The sequence below is a fragment of the Beta vulgaris genome, chromosome 1 (assembly GCF_026745355.1).
Source record: "Beta vulgaris subsp. vulgaris cultivar EL10 chromosome 1, EL10.2, whole genome shotgun sequence".
NCBI classification, from domain to species: Eukaryota; Viridiplantae; Streptophyta; class Magnoliopsida; order Caryophyllales; family Amaranthaceae; genus Beta; species Beta vulgaris.
Genome location: NC_079202.1, coordinates 43342527 through 43360050, shown reverse-complemented (window position 1 = coordinate 43360050; position 17524 = coordinate 43342527).

Below are 17524 nucleotides of genomic sequence, written 5' to 3'. Positions count from 1 at the left end.
CAATAAGTAAAAATTATAGAAACTGATATGTAAACATGTATACATAAAGTTGAATCTAGCAAGATCTCATATAACTATATTTTCTATAAATCACTAAAGACAAAAAAATTATAAGAGGTGAATAGCGAATATTACGCAAGTGGTGCAACTATTTCTAAATTGAGGAAATATATATTAAATTATATCGCAAGTGAGAAGATAGACTTACAATTAATTTTCAAGTAAAAATGTACGTTACTACTTTGTCTGTCTCAAAATTGTTCCAGTGGAAAAAAAAAAGGTAAGCTAAGTAATTCTCTATTTCTGTTAGAGGTTTACGATAGAATTGGACAAAAATGAAAAATAAAAACGATAAAGAGAAAAAATAACAAACAAGTGATAAGTGTTTTTTTTATAAAAGGTTCAATATAGGCTATTTTAGTTAAATGATTTTTTTGTCAAAAAGTACCTAATAAAACACAAGTTTTGGGGGGAAGGACCCAATAAAACAAATATTGTCTAAAAAGATCTATTAATATACTTCCGATTGTTAATAACAACCATTTTATGAATTTTAGGCCAAAACAACAAATGCCGACGTTTACCGCATGTGAGCTTAGAGCAATGAGCTATAAGACAAAAAGAAAGAATTGTAACAGTTAATTGGAGCTTAAAAAAAAAAAGTCAAATGCCAGTTTGGTGTTTTTGCCTAAACTTCATAAAATGATTATTTTTATTAACAACGGGAAGTATTTTTACAGGACTATTTAGACCCAAAAAATTTTACTAGATCCTTCCCTATAAAAGTTGTGTTTTATTAGTTACTTTCTGACAAAAAGCTTAAATAAATTGAAAATATTCATTATGATAAGAATAAGAAATAATGATTACCTAAATCTGGGTTCTGGCAGAAAAGAATATATTCCAATAGTATGAAGGGACACCTTGGCATAGGAGCTAATTAGATGTGATCATGGGACGGGTCGGACTGTGGCAAAAAAATTTGCCCATTGGTCAGGCCGGCCGGGCTGAGGGTCGAAAATTTTTGCCCAAAACCCAGCCCAAAAATTCTCCGGGACGGGCCAAAATGATCAGCTTTAGAGCTAATATATATCTCCAAGTAACCAGGGAAAAGATTCAGCGTGCACCATTGGCGACCCTAGTCTATGATCTAATCCGAATCATAACCTACTTTCACTCAAACAACCAGCAATCTAGAATAAAGATTAATTACTAATCTATACAAATATATTAAAAGACGTGCATAAACAAGACACTGTGCCACATGGCGCTCTTCCAAGAGAGTTTTAGTTCATGTAATCCATGTACAATAAAAAAAATTTAGAAATTAAATTGCGTAGTATAGGGGTTTGATCTTGAGACCTCAAGTACATATACAAAAGTCTTAACCACTAGATTAAGTTGTATTTAGTATACTATCATAAAGTATTATATTAGTTGTTAAAATCCCGATTCGAATCTTACGATTCTACGATTTTACGATCCTGGAGGACCTCACCGATCCCGATCCTACATAGGATCTTAATTTTGTAGGATCTTTCGATCCTGTCCAACCACAAAAAATCACATGGTAGGATCTTAACACGATTCTACGATCCTACGACTCTACGATCCGATCCTACCGTATAAAAATCATAAAGTAATTTCACATATTATATTTCTCCTATTAGATTTTGGTCGCATGTTACTTCAATCTTATAGTATTGAAAAACTATCATCATTTGTTAATTAAAAAATTTATTATTAATATGTGTAAATTTTTAACATGAGGTTCTCACCATATTTTAGCATAATTATCTTTATTTCATCGAATTGTAGGATCTTACGATCCTACGATCCGATCCCACCGATTCGATTCTACCAACCCCTACGATCCAAAGTAGGATCCCGATCCTGTTAACATTGCTAATAACTAGTTATAAACTTGGAATAGAAGCGAACAATAACTAACGACTACTTGCACTAACCAGTATAAATATGGTAATAATGTAATAAGAAATAACATACTTTATTTAATTTAGTATGAACTGATTAAATCAAATAAGACTCATAAAATAATTAAACTGACGTTCTAAAATCAAAATCTTTATTAATTAAGACATTAAAAAGTGTTCCTAAGCAAGCCTACATGTCCCCCGACGCTCCAAGTTATTCAGAAATCTTATACCATGTCATCCATCTACATTTAAAAAATGTAAAGTAATTTGTATAATATTTAAATCCATAACCTCAATTTTGAGCACAAAAGACTTAACTATCAAACTATATCATATTATATGTTATTTGTACAACTGCGGAGAATAATTGTATTAACCTGATTAGGTTAATCATGGCATTCAATATATATAATGTTTACAATACAGGCCTACTGTAACACCCAGATAATTCTCTCTTTCTAAAAAATACTTTTATAATACACAAGTAGATAATTACCTAAGTATTATCGCACGTGTGATAACGTGTCGGCTTATTCAGAATTTTGCAGCGGAAAACAATTTACTAAAACCAACTTTATTAAAACTTACTAAGTAAATGACAATTGTTTAGAATTTAAACAAACCAACTTAAATAAACAACCAACTGAAATAAACATGTTCCTACGAAAAGCAGAAATTAAACTACGCTAGATACACAGTCTCTCCACTCCAGATTCCCAATGAGATGCACATTTGCGAACCTGTAATGTCAATGCTATATCGACTCTGCTCATCAGAAGGATCATCACAGGTTCAATAAGGCAAAGCCATGATCACACACACGAACAAGCACGTAATCAGCAAAGCTGAGTACTACATATCAGACATAAACATTCCTAAACATGATACTAAAATAATAACGTGTAGGAATAAATAATAAATAATTATATAATAATCTGCAGGCAACTTTTACTGAACTAAACTCAAAACATCTTTTTATTACTCTAATGGAATAGTTATTGGACTATGAGTTGTCCTACCAACCAGCCTTCATTACGAAGACGAAATACGTGAGCAACTACGTATTCCCGAGTGACCTACGATATCGAGGAACCTTTGACTAAAAAGAGGAATGTGGATCAACCATCCTCGAAAAGCTATAGCACGCTCACCACAACCCCAACTCCCAACATCCAACTCTAGACGTGCACAAGTCTAGAATCTACAACTATTCTCGTTTCATTTTACGTTAATTACCAATTATTACTTGTCATGACACGCTTATATAAGCAACACGTAAATAATCCAATCACCACAAATAGCTTCTTTTATCTTAAGATTTAACAAGTGATCATAACACAATTCAAGAATACTTTCTTTTCAATCCAATCCATTTTAATTGTTGAACCTAGCCAACAAACCAATTTACCTTTATATAGGTATACTTCCAACTTACCAAATAAGGTCCACAGTCCTCATAAGATAATAAAATAATACTCCTCACAGAATACATGAACAACATGATTCCATTCTCGATAACATATAACAATTCATCATATGAATTAATAAATAACTTTCTTTCATGCTTGCATCAATTAATCCATACAAACATACAACCCAATACTTCAAAACTAATCTCAATTCACATGCATTGCACACAGGCATACGACATGTAATAATCAAATATGCTAGCCATCAGATATATGAACATAGAAGTCCCTATACATGATACTACAAATCACTTAAACATGATACTAGTCACATAACACGTAATTATGTACGTACCTCATGTAAACTAGCCTGTAGGCCACTTTAAATCTCTAAAAGTTCCCTACGAAGTATTCTCCGCCTAGAAAACAACAAAACCGAAATCAACAACTTTAAATAAAAATTACAGCAGCTTTAAATAATTTAAAACTCCCTTAAAACAAGTTTAAAAATCGATTTTACTATTAAACTTGCAATATTTTTAATTCCTAGTATAGTACTACTATTCTAGTAATTAAAACTCTTAAAAACTCCCTAATCAAACCCTTTCTGAAAATACAACAACTTTAATATTTAAGAAACCTCCTTAAAACATGTATAACATACTTAAAATCACGTACTAAGTAAATCTCATAGTACATAATATACTACTTTAGTTTTCTAGCAATTTAAAACCCTAAAAACTCATGTTTTCAATGATTAGAACTAAAATATAATCAAAATAACAAATTTGAAAATTTTCTTATAATATATAAACTAAGAATTTACTTATAAAAAAACAGTAATTTAAACTAATAAACATGATTAATACTAATAAAACAACATAAAAATCTAGTCTTTAATGGAATCTTAAGAAGGAAGAAAGAAAACAACCAACACAAGGAGGAGGAAGACAAGCGCCGGACACAACAACCACCACCAGCAGCACGGCAGCAGCAATTTCGGGATTTTAGGAAGGCTTGTGACGTTTCTTGTTGAACAAGAAACATTACTTGAAGAAGAAGAAAAGTGATTTGAGAGAGCAAACAAGGAACGGCCGAAGAGGAAAGAGAGAAACCGAGAGGAGAAAAAGAATAATGTGTATGGCGTGTGAAAGAGAGGAAAATACTTTGTGTGGGATAAAATAATTGGGTATTAGGATATTTATATAAAAGGCTTCCTTGGTTGGGCTTAGGAAAAGAGATAAAGTTTAATGAAAATTGATGATGAACGTGATAATTAACTTGAGACGTTAATCATCACTTGGACTCTTTTCCTTTTTATCCTTTTGGGATTTTTAGTTCCATTAGACTTCTTTTTCAATATACTTTAATATTTAAAACTCTTATTAAAACATGCTTAATTAAAATATTTCCGATTTTATCAAGCCATGAAAAATAATTTCATTTGGCTTTTAAAATAGTCAACCTTTTTAAATAGTCAAATCATTTTCCAAACTCATTTGGGTTTAAATATAACTATATAAATATTTAAATATATTTATAAAATCCTTTAAAATTATGGGGGATTACACCTACAACTAGCAAAAGACCATACTATCCTTTTATTGGCCAAGCCGTCGCCGGGGGGGGGGGGGAGATGGGGTGACCCATCTCGCAGGGCAACGCCATCGTTGCGCTGGTAATCCAAAGCCATGACAGGGGCAGGAGATACATGAGAATCACTAGGTGACATTACATTTGTGGGTCTCCAATCAGAATCTAAGACCATGGGCGACGTGGAAAGCATGGTGGACTGAGAACTCACAAGGCTACAATAAGGAAACTTATGTTCGTGAAAAAGAACATGACGATTAGTGAACAATTTGTTGGTAGTAGGATCAAAACAACGATACCCTTTATAATCTAATGCATAGCCAATAAAAACACAGGTTTTAAATTAGGTTGTAGTTTGTGATTTTTAGAATTCAGAAACAAAGGAAAGCATTCACAACCAAATGTTTTCAAAAAATGATAGGAAGGGGGACGATGAAACAATTTTTCAAAAGGAGAAACACCCCTAAAACCAAGCTGGGTAATCTACTAATGGTGTAGGTAGCAGTGTATGATGCATCAACCCAAAATTCAGCAGGAAATATTAGAATGAATTATCATAGTACGAGCCATTTCAATGATATGACGATGTTAGTGTTCTGCAACACCGTTTTGAGTTAGAGTAGGACAAAATTTTTGAAAAATTATGCCATTATTACGAAAATGTTGGAGAAGAGGAGAATTATCATATTTACTATGTCCATCACTTAGAAAAATCTTAATTTTACAATTAAAAATCTTTAGTTGGAGTCTGGAGATATTAAAATCGGACGGATTAAAATTGAGGGTATTCTCATCAATTTTTTCTATATTTTCTCATTACGTCATTTATGTTATCAGAAGTAGCGATCAGTTGAAAGTGAAATATGGGGATCCGGATCATATGATTTTCATGTGACCGTAGAACAATCAACAATCATTGAATAAAAGATGCTAACTACATGAGATAATTCATTAAACGTCTTATTCAATTAAGATAACTAAAAGCTGAGTACATAAAATAATGAATTATATGTTTCAGTCAATGAACATCATATGAACGCTTAATATATCTCATGAATTATGATTAAAAAAAGAATTCACTTGAGACAATGTTTTAATCCGTGGATTGAGTGTTTAATTTTTAACATGTTACATCTTTTCAAAAAAAAAAAAACTAGTTATTAAGTCCGGGCTATGCCCCGGGTAAGGAAAATTTTCATTTATTAATATTATAATTTAAGATGATAAGACTAAATATTATTTGGTCTAATGGTTAAGACTTTAGTGTATGTTCTTGAGGTTTCGGGATCAAACCTTATACTATGCAATGTCTAATTTTTTTTTATTGTTGTGGATTACATGGAGTAAAATTCCCTTAGGGAGAGCGCCACGTGGCACTGTTTCTGACTTAGGCACGCCTTTTAATATATTAGTATAGATAGATAAATGTTTTAATCCGTGTATGTTAGCATGTTGCTGTTAGCATCAATTAGTTATGAGTTGCAAATTGCATACATATTAATTTAATATAAGACACGGTTGGTGTAATTGTGTTGTACAGTTGGTTTTATAAGAGACCGTCTACTTTTAGTTTGAAAAAATACATAATCCAAGCTCAATATTAAGAAGAGAACATTATGTCAGTTTTTTTTTTAATATAATGACTAGTTTAATCTATTTAGGAACCAGTTCAATCTATTCCGTGACCCATTTAATTTATCGAGGAATGATATTCTCTAACCCAATAAGTGACTAGTTTAATCCATTTAGTGACTAGTTTAATCCGTTCTGTAACACTATTGGGTTATTTTTTGAAATATATGGTCTAGTTCGAGAATCAAGGAGAAGAGAAGGGATGACTATGGTAGTTCAATTAGAGTGAAATGGAATAGGCTTGTTAGAAAAATTCAGTATTTATTTCGTCTAATTTTATGTTAAAATTAAACCACCTATTATAATAATTGTGTTGTGTTATTGCTACATGAAGAATGGTCCTCGCTCAACTAATCTAATAACTCTATATTGATTGTAGAAGGAGGCATGGTCGATTTTTACAAGGAAAAATTTCCTAGCCTAGTAGGAAGTAAACCCTCGAATCTAATTAATATAAGACACGGTTTGTGTAATTGTGTTGTACAGTTGGTTTTATAAGAGACCGTCTACTTTTAGTTTGAAAAAATACATAATCCAAGCTCAATATTAAGAAGAGAACATGATGTCACTTTTTTTTTAATATAATGACTAGTTTAATCTATTTAGGAACCAGTTCAATCTATTCCGTGACCCATTTAATTTATCGAGTAATGATATTCTCTAACCCAATAAGTGACTAGTTTAATCCATTTAGTGACTAGTTTAATCCATTCTGTAACACTATTGGGTTATTTTTTGAAATATATGTTCTAGTTCGAGAATCAAGGAGAAGAGAAGGGATGACTATGGTAGTTCAATTAGAGTGAAATGGAATAGGCTTGTTAGAAAAATTCAGTATTTATTTCGTCTAATTTTATGTTAAAATTAGACCACCTATTCTAATAATTGTGTTGTGTTATTGCTACATGAAGAATGGTCCTCGCTCATCTAATCTAATAACTCTATATTGATTGTAGAAGGAGGCATGGTTAATTTTTACAAGGAAAAATTTCCTAGCCTAGTAGGAAGTAAACCCTCGATTCTAAGGAATTATAACTAAAATGCTTCACTATAATATGCGAACAATGATATTACAAATCTATTAAAATCCCGGGGCACTTCTTGAGTTCCTCTACAAACACAAATCCCAATATCCGTTCCATCTAATTTTTGTTTTACTCCGACTTTAGTCGAATTCCTCTTTATTCTCTCTTTGCTTCACATGAAAGTATATATGCTAGAGTTCACACAAACTCCTTAGCCTCAAACTTGATATATAAAATAGTATAATACTACTAGTTGGAACAGTTATCAATATATTTCTTTATTATATAAGTCAAGGAGGAGCTATATGGTGTCCCCCAATGAATTATCTTTTTTACTAAAATTGAGTTTGACTTTGAGTGAAGAGTAAAACATGTAAAGCTGATTTGGTAGCGATTTAATTTAGGGAACCAAAGATATTATATAAATAAGTATTTACGTCCTATTTATAGACCCAAGTTACATATGTGCACTACTTCTACAATTTAAGACTACTATGTGTTTATTGTTTCTTTTTTAAACTTGGAATAGAAGAGAACACTAACTAACGACTACTTGCATTAACCAGTATAAACATGGTAATAATGTAATAAGAAACATACTTTATTGAATTTAGTATGAACAGATTAAATCAAATAAGACTCATAAAATAATTAAACTTACGTTCTAAAATCAAAATCTTTATTAAGACATTAAAAAATGATCCCAAGCAAGCCTGTATGTCCCATGAGCGCTCCAAGTTACTCACAAATATTGTACCATGTCATCCATCTACATTTAAAAAATAATGTAAAGTAATTTGTATAATATTCAAATCCATAACCTCAATTTTGAGCATAAAAGACTTAACGAACAAACTATATCATATTATATGTCATTTGTACAAGTGTGGAGAATAATTGTGTTAACCTAATTAGGTTAATCCTAACATTCAATATATATAATGTGTACAATACAGGCCTACGACTAGTAAAAGACCATACTATCCTTTTAGTGGCCAAGCCGACAGGGGGGGCTGTAACACCCCGATTTTTGAAACAGTTTATTATTTATTTTATTAACTATATTATATATTTTAGTTTATTTAATAATTAAATTCATTTATCTTTAGGAATTATTTTGTAAATAATTTATATGCTTATAATGGGACAAGTTTAGTAAGTAATTTAACTAATAATAGTAATAAGAGGAAATATACTCACATATATGTAAGAAGGAGGAAAAGGGAAAAATAAAACAAGAAAAGAAAAAGGAAAGAAAGAAAAAAAAAATAACAATCACAAAAGAACGACATTCATAAACGGTGCTTCACCACCGTTCAACACTTCACCATCTTCACCATCTTCTTCTCTCAAAATCTTTAACATTCTCCCTTCATCACACAACCACCACCGTGCCGACGACACAACCACAACCGCTACTAGAGGTGACGCCATAGAAGTATAGGCGGCGCAAGGAAGAAAAGGGGGGTCGTCGTTGCTGTAATTTGGAGCATTTGGTGCTCGAATTAGGGGCGTTTGCAAGTTATTTCTCATCCCCAATCTTCTATATTAGTGGGTAAGATGAATTCCTCAACTAATTTAAGTTTTCTTTTAAAATTATGAAGTTAGGGTTTTTAGATTGAAATTGAATTCAGGTTTTTGATTTTTAGAGTTTGGGTGTGGAATTTATTGAGTTGAATGTTCATTCATGAGTTTAATAGTTAGTTTAGAATAGTAGGAATGTTCAAGTGAATATAGTGTGCTATAATTCGTAGAATTACCAGTTCAGGTTCGTATTTTGCGTTTTTAGGCAATTTAAGGGAATTTTTAGCAAAAATACTATTTCACAAAAGTTGTTCGTATTGAAATTTTACTCTAGATAGGCTCAAGAAACGCTTGATTTGGACTTCGTAGGAGAAAGTTATGCTCATATTAAGTTTCTGTTCAAATTTCATATTTTATATAGTTGATTTAAAACTCTAATTTTCATATAATTGCTTCATAATGAACTTTTGAGTTACCATATGAACATATGATTCTTTAATGTTGGTTTTATATAAAGTAACATGATTTTGATTAATCTGGTAAGAGTTTTAGTTAGACGGTTTAAGTTAGACGGTTTGACTTAAACGGTTTGAGTTAGACGTTAGAACATGAAAGTCATCTATATGGTAAAAGAACATGATATGTTTGTTTGATGTTTTATGTGAAATTAGAAAAGGTTGATGGCTTTGTGAACTAGAGTTAGTTGTATCCAAGTCTTTTACTTATGAAGTACACACATTTATATTGTAGATTCCGGTTTCATTGAGGAGCCGTCGTATTGATTGAGCTAGTTGGTTTGATATAGTCTAAAAGGTAAGATTCCTTACTCAAATCTTTAATAGTTACGAGAAAGGTCTACAAAAGATAAGATTTCAACTAAAACTTTCATATTTACGAGAAAAGATTATAAAGGTATGTATCTCTCTTGAGTTGAGATTGGTTTGAATAGGAGGATGTTCCTCCTAATACGGATAGTTTGTTTTCAAACCTTGAATTATAAAATAGTTACAGAAAAGATTTATGGAATTTTTTATATTTTTAAACTGGTTGGGATTGCCTTTATGGTGTCTTAAGGAATTGGAACTTTGTCGGGATCGTCTCGACATTACAGAATAGTTGGGGGGTACGTTGATCAGTACCTCAAACTTAGATCTTCTGCTACGGTTTGATCGTTTGTGGGGTGTGCACACTAGGGGTCTTTGTCTAATAGTGACCCGGAGGGCCTAGCTAGCCCAATGGGAAATAAAGTTCGTTCCATTCCATAGATTTATGATTCTAAGATTCTGAAAGAAACTGTTTTAGCAGAGAAAATAGAAAAGTATTTGGTTTGGAAAAGAAATGAAGAAAATGGTTTACAATGTTTTATTTACTATTGGGATTGCAAAAGTGAATGATTTGTAGGATATAATTAATGCATCCTACCTGCATATGTATTTGGCTTTATAGTATTGAATCTTGCTCAGCCTGTTTGGCTGATACTACATGCTTGATATATGCAGGTACATGAAGGCTTAGAGTCAGGGTATGGGCGGAGAGCAACGTCCACTAGTTTTGCGTAAATATAATTATAATAGTTTTGTTCTGGTGCATTTCTTATAGATAATCAATATTTTGAGACTTAGGGTTGTAAATATTAATCCACCTAAATCTTTATTCGGTTGGGTTGTAATAGTTTAAAATAAACTTTAAATTAGTTTTGGTGCAGGTAGTTCTTCCTTAACGATTATTCTCTTAATAATCGTGGAATAACACGTTTGGATTTCGAGTAGCTATACAGGAATTTCGTTGGTATTCGAAATGGGTGGAGTTGTTGGGAATTTGGATTTTGGATTGCTGATTTGTTGAAACAGGTTTAAAATCCGGACGCCAGTCCTAAATTAAATTTTAGGCAGTCCATTTTTCAAACGGAACTCTGCCGAATTTTCTATAGAATTTTAATATTATTTAATTTAATGAATCACTCGAAATTCAGGGGTGTTATGGGGGGGCAAGAGTGGGGAGATGGGGTGAGCTATATGGCAGGGCAACACCATCGTTGCGCTCGTAATCCAAAGCCATGATAGGGGCAGGGGACACACGAGAATCACTAGGTGACATTACATTTGTGGGACTCCAATCATAATCTAAGACCATGGGCGACGTGGAAGGCATGGTGGACTGAGAACTCACAAGGCTACGATAAGGAAACTTATGTTCATGAAAAAGAACATGACGACTAGTGAACAATTTGTTGGTAGTAGGATCAAAACAACGATATCCTTTATAATCCAATGCATAGCCAATAAAAACACAGGTTTAAAAATTAGGTTGTAGTTTGTGATTTTTAGAATTCAGAAACAAAGGAAAGCATTCACAACCAAATATTTTCAAAAAATGATTGAAGGGGGATGATGAAACAATTTTTCAAAAGGAGAAACACCCCCTAAAACCGAGCTGGGTAATCTATTAATGGTATAGGTAGCAATGTATGATGCATCAATCCAAAATTCAGTAAGAAAATTAGAATGAATTGTCATAGTACGAGTTATTTCAATGATATGACGATGTTTGCGTTCCACAACACCGTTTTGAGCATAAACGATGTATTTTTCCTAACACCATTTCAATGGATATGGAGAAACATGTTCAACTGAATCAAAAGGTAAACGATGTATTTTTCCTAACTTACATCCAACACACTCATCATGAAACTTAGAAGTAGATGTGATATAATTATTTGAACATAAAGATCATAAGATGCTAGAGGAGGTATGTCTAAGACGAGCATGCCAAACATCACCTAACTCTTTTGTGGCTAGGAAAGCAGGAATTGGAGACTCAAGAGGGACAACAATAGGCTGAAGAGGGTAGACACATTGCTTACTGGAACCCCGAAGTAGAACCGCACCCGTTGTCTGGTCCATAACAGAAACAAAGTTTTTATCAAAACTCACAACACAATCATTTTCTTGACACAACTTGTTGACTGATAATAAATTATGTCAATCTAGGAACATGACAGATAGATGATAATGTGAGGGGACGACTTGTAGTTTTTAAGGTTAAATTACCAGTAGTTTTAATTGGGAGGAAGGTACCATTACCAACTATAACAGAACTATAGACCCATTATAAGGAGTTTTAGAAGAAAACTTACCATCCTGAGGAGTCATGTGAGATGCAGCTCCCGAATCCGGGTACCAGACTGAATCATTAGCTTCATCACCAACATACAGTGCAACTAAGGCTCGAGTGACACTTTCAGATGAAGAGGGAACAAAGCTGGAATTGAATCTTTGAGGACAATAGGCAGCTTGATGACCTAGAAACCAACATAAACCACAAGTATCAGAAGTAGGGGTAGAGTTTACATTGCTACTTGATGAATTACTCCCTGCTGAAGATAAATTATTAGTAATAGAGTCTAGGCAAGGCATACTATAGGATGACAAGTTAGAATATTTACTCATATCATTAGAGCATCCCCGATTAGCATTGTTGTTGTTGTTGTTACCAAAACCACGAGAATTGTTGTTGTTACCACCATTACCACCATCGTTACCACGATTGTTCTGATTTCGATTATTGTTACCCCCACGATTTCTGTTTTTTCTCCCCTATTTCTCCCTCCTGAATTAGGTTTAGAGGAAGAACCAGAACCAGAACCAGAACCAGAAGACTGGACAGCAACTAAGGCATGATGAGAGGAGGAATCAGATCCATCCCTCGGATTTTTTCAATCTTTGTTCATGAAGGAGCAACTTAGGACGCAAATCATCAAAACACAGAGGGAACGGGTAATGTATCAAAGTAGTGACAATGTGATCATACTCAGAATCACGATCCAAACCGAAAAAAGTATACTGAACTAAATCCTGATTCGACACAAGACACTGAATAGCAGCAAGAGAATCAGCAGTAACCTTTATTTCCCGTAAATAACCATCCATAGACTGAGAATCATTCTTTTTAATATGAGCAAACGTCCCTTTAACTCCATAGAATGAGCCATACTTGCATGCATAAAACGAGATTGTAATCTATTCCAAATATCCACAGACGTGTGTAAATCATGAACATCAACAAAAACATCAAGAGATAAAGTAGCAAAAATCCATGATTTTACTTGCTGATCAATACGCAGATATTCAAAAAAGTGCACATTAGGAACAGAAGTACCAGATTCATCAATTATAGTAGTAGGAGGAATAATAGTAGTACCATCAACAAGACCAAGTTATTGATGAGAAAGGAGGAGGCAAGTAATTTCAGTTTTCCAGAGAAGATAATCCTCAGGAGAAGATAGACTGATGATTACCAAGTTCATAAGGTTAGGCGCAGACAATTGCGGGAGGGAGAACACCTGCGCCGGGTGGGAAGAACCGACCATAGGTGACGTGGATGTGGTGTACTGCAGCGCTGGTTGTGCGAAACCAGGCGGAATGCGCAGAGAAGATCTCGGCGGTGGGGTCGGCGTTCGAGGTGGTTGGTGCGCCAAAGAGGGAGAAATGCACCGTCGGACGTAGGCTGGAATAGCCAGCGACGTGCAGATCGGGCTGCATGTGTGGCCGGAAAACCTGAGACGCTTGGATGGTGTGTCGTGGAGGAAGAAGCAGCGGAAGAAAGAGCGGCGGCATCCATGGGATGGGCGGCGATGAACAAACCGAGGAAAACAAAAATCGTGGGAGAGAAAAATAAATCTAGAAAAACCTACGCTGTGATACCATGTACAAGTGTGGAGAATAATTGTGTTGACCTGATTAGTTTAACCCTGACATTCAATATATATAATTAATGTTTACAATACAGGCGTACGACTAGTAAAAGACCATACTATCCTTTTACATACAATGTTATTCTAATATCATTATTCAAAAATAAAATATAATGTAAACAATTTAATTAAGAAAAACTTAATTTAAAAATATAAATAATGAATTTTATCAACTAGATGATATAACCTCAAGAAAAATCAAGGTACCCACTAATCCGGGGGTAGTGGACTTTATCGACTAGAGTAATGGATCATAAAATGATAAGGAATCACAAAAAGTAATTCACTTTCAGTAATTTTTACTTTTCTTTGTATTATTCCGTAATCCCTTGATTGCTTGTTTTTTCTTTAACTATAATGATTATATTTGTTTATTGCAACATATTTTTCTCATTAACTCCAACTCCACCGCATCAACTAAAATTCGTGCATCTCGTGGACATAAACTAGTCATAACTTTAGCAATATACATACAAAGCAAATACACCTTCTGTTTAAGAAATCTTTTCATGTTTTCAGATTCACTTATCCATGATTTTAAACATTAACATCATTAATTATCCAATAAGTAAAAATTATAGAAACTGATATGTAAAAAATGTATACATAAAGTTGAATCTAGCAAGATCTCATATAACTATATTTTTCCATAAATCACTAAAGACAAAAAAATTATAAGAGGTGAATAGCGAATATTACCCAAGTGGTGTAACTATTTATAAATTGAGGAAATATATATTAAATTATATCGCAACTGAGAAAATAGACTTAAAATTAATTTTCAAGTAAAAAATATATGTTACTGCTTTGTCTGTCTCAAAATTGTTCCAGTGGAAAAAAAAAAGGTAAGCTAAGTAATTGTGTATTTCTGTTAGAGGTTTACGATAGAATTGGAGAAAAATGAAAAATCAAAGACGATAAAGAGAAAATAATAAAAAAACGAGTGATAAGTGTTTTTTTAAAGGTTTATTATAGGCTATTTTAGTTAAATGGATCTTTTTGTCAAAAAGTACCTAATAAAGCATAAATTTTCTAGGGAAGGGCCCAATAAAACAAAAATTGTCTAAAAAGACCTATTAATATACTTCCGATTGTTAATTGCAACTATTTTATGAATTTGAGGCCAAAACACCAAATGCCAACGTTGACCGCAAGTGAGCTTAGAGCAGTGAGATGTAAGACAGAAAGAAAGAATTGAAAGAGTTCATGGAGCTAAACAAAAGTCAATGATACAACCATATCTAATGTCTAAATACCAACCAAACCTTGAACAAGTTTCATTTGTAAGCTGCAAATTTCTTCTTGAGGTCATGGAGGGTGAAAGTATAAATCAAATTCAAACAGGAATTCAACTCGACGTGCAGGTGTTGGTGCCCCGGAGGAAATAAGGTAGTAAGAATGATTCTTGCTGAAGACAAGGGCTGGAGTTGAGCTAGAAATTTCAGTTTGGCTGCTAATGTTTCTCTCGGTTTCTATGAAGGTGTAGACGGAGCTGGGCCTTTTGATTTAAGGTGCTGCTCATAGGTCACACGAGTCTAAGAGTTAGGTCACGTAGTCACGTTAACCTGTTTCGCATGGAGATTTAATGCAAAACCCGTTGTGAAGGGGTGCTAAAGTTGCGGTTTTAACCTATTTTTTAAAAAGATTCTAATAAGAGCCACATTCAAACATCAAAATTCATAAACTATTGCATGTAAATTGTGTTATGCTGTTTACTTCAGACTTCAGAATATCATTGCATTCAGTAGCTATATCATGATGCTCACTAAATCATTGTAAGGGTCTGTTCTCTTCGGCATAAAACAACTGAACTGAACTGAACTGAACTGAAATATATAGTAATATGTGAGAGTAAAAGTATTGTCAAGAGCTGAACTGAACTGATCTGAACTGAATTGAACTGAAAATAAGCTGGGGAGAACAGGCCTAAGTGTCAAGGAATAATAAGTATTTGCATTAGTGTACAGTAATCATAATGTATGTTAAGAGTCACTCAGCTACAAAAACGAGAATAACAAAGCATTAACATGCATATACTAGTGAAGTAATTAAAATTCTCAGAAATTTTGTCCATATTTATGATCAACTAGCAGCAGCCACATAAAGCTCATTTGTATAGCAATTGCTACATATAGCAAGTTTGAAGCAATTATATTATGATCTTAATTTTCTGCCTTAAGACAATTCAACGAGGCGAAGCATGGTGAATACATGAAGACACAACCCAATAAAGCTACTTCGCTCTCATTCAGCTCAACAATCTTCTCAACTGTATCATTCAATAGATGGCACGCAAAAATGGACCGATACACAGAAATGTAAACAACAGGTGCCTGAGGATGTATGATCATTGGATGTGTATCTGAATAATCAGCCACAGATTGCCGTAAAAAATTTTCAACAACTGGCTTGCATAAAGATATACCCGATTTCTTGAATATAAGTTGCGGGATCCAAGCATCAGCATCTGTTGAACTTCCAGTGTGTTTCCAAATCCATAGGTTAGGAAACTTATGGTAGGAAAGATAGAGCGATCCCTGAGATCCATCCAACCCCGATTCACAAAAGCCCTTTGCAATACGTCGAGGTAGGCGTAAAGAGTAAACCCTTCTTACCTGTCCGCTTGAATGGAATTGAACTCCCACAGCATGTCTCTTGTTCGTCAAGAAAAACAATGTGTTATTAACAAACACACCAGTACACACATGCCATTTTTCTTCAATGACCGCCTTTTTGAGGCGGAACTTGGATACACACCATTCACACTTGTTAGAAGAATAAACCTCAACAAACACCATCCCTTTCGTCATAGAAATTGCCTTAACAAATCTGACAACCTTAAAATTACATTCCGTTGACAGAGGACAATCCGAAAGATTAATGATTGCTACTAGTGAAGAGCCTCGATTTAAGGAAGCTTGAGAAACAGACCTAGGGAGGATAAAAGCCTCTTTGGTGGCAGGGTTGTATACAAGATAAGTATACAGATCAAGGATTCCAAGGATCAAACCCCTGTGCATGCTCCAACCCTTGTATTCTCTAGTACTCGAAATCACACCCATCAAACTGCCGAATTCTATAGTTAAGTTCCCCAACAACAACCCACTACCATGATCATCATAAAAAATCCCTAACCTTAGCCTTATGGGCATTCTGAAGTTCAGCCATAGTTATGGTAGCACTTCCACTTTCACCATCGTCAACGGACCATTTAGTAAACTTCTTGTCTCCAACAAGGGATAAATAACCCAAGTAAAACTTTTTGTCATTTAAAACATCATCATCAGAGCTATGCATAATCTTGAACAAAAGACCATAAGGGGGAAGGTCTATTCCTTTTTGGCTAATCAAAATGTCAGAAACATGTGAGTGCCATGTCTTGGAGACACATTTACATGCATGAAGAAGCTTAATAGGCAATTTCCACATTATCTGAACCCAAATTTCAGTTGGCAGTTCCGGCAATTGCAACCTACTACTATGACTAGGCTCCTTATGTTTCACCAACAATTTTTCTCTTTTTCTTGATCCCCCCGATAGTTTATTGTTATCATTATCATTATCATCGACGAAAGATGGGCAATTCTCTTCTTGTTTTATTTCACAAATCATTGTACTGGCTTCCATGATTCACCCAGAATAATTTAAATG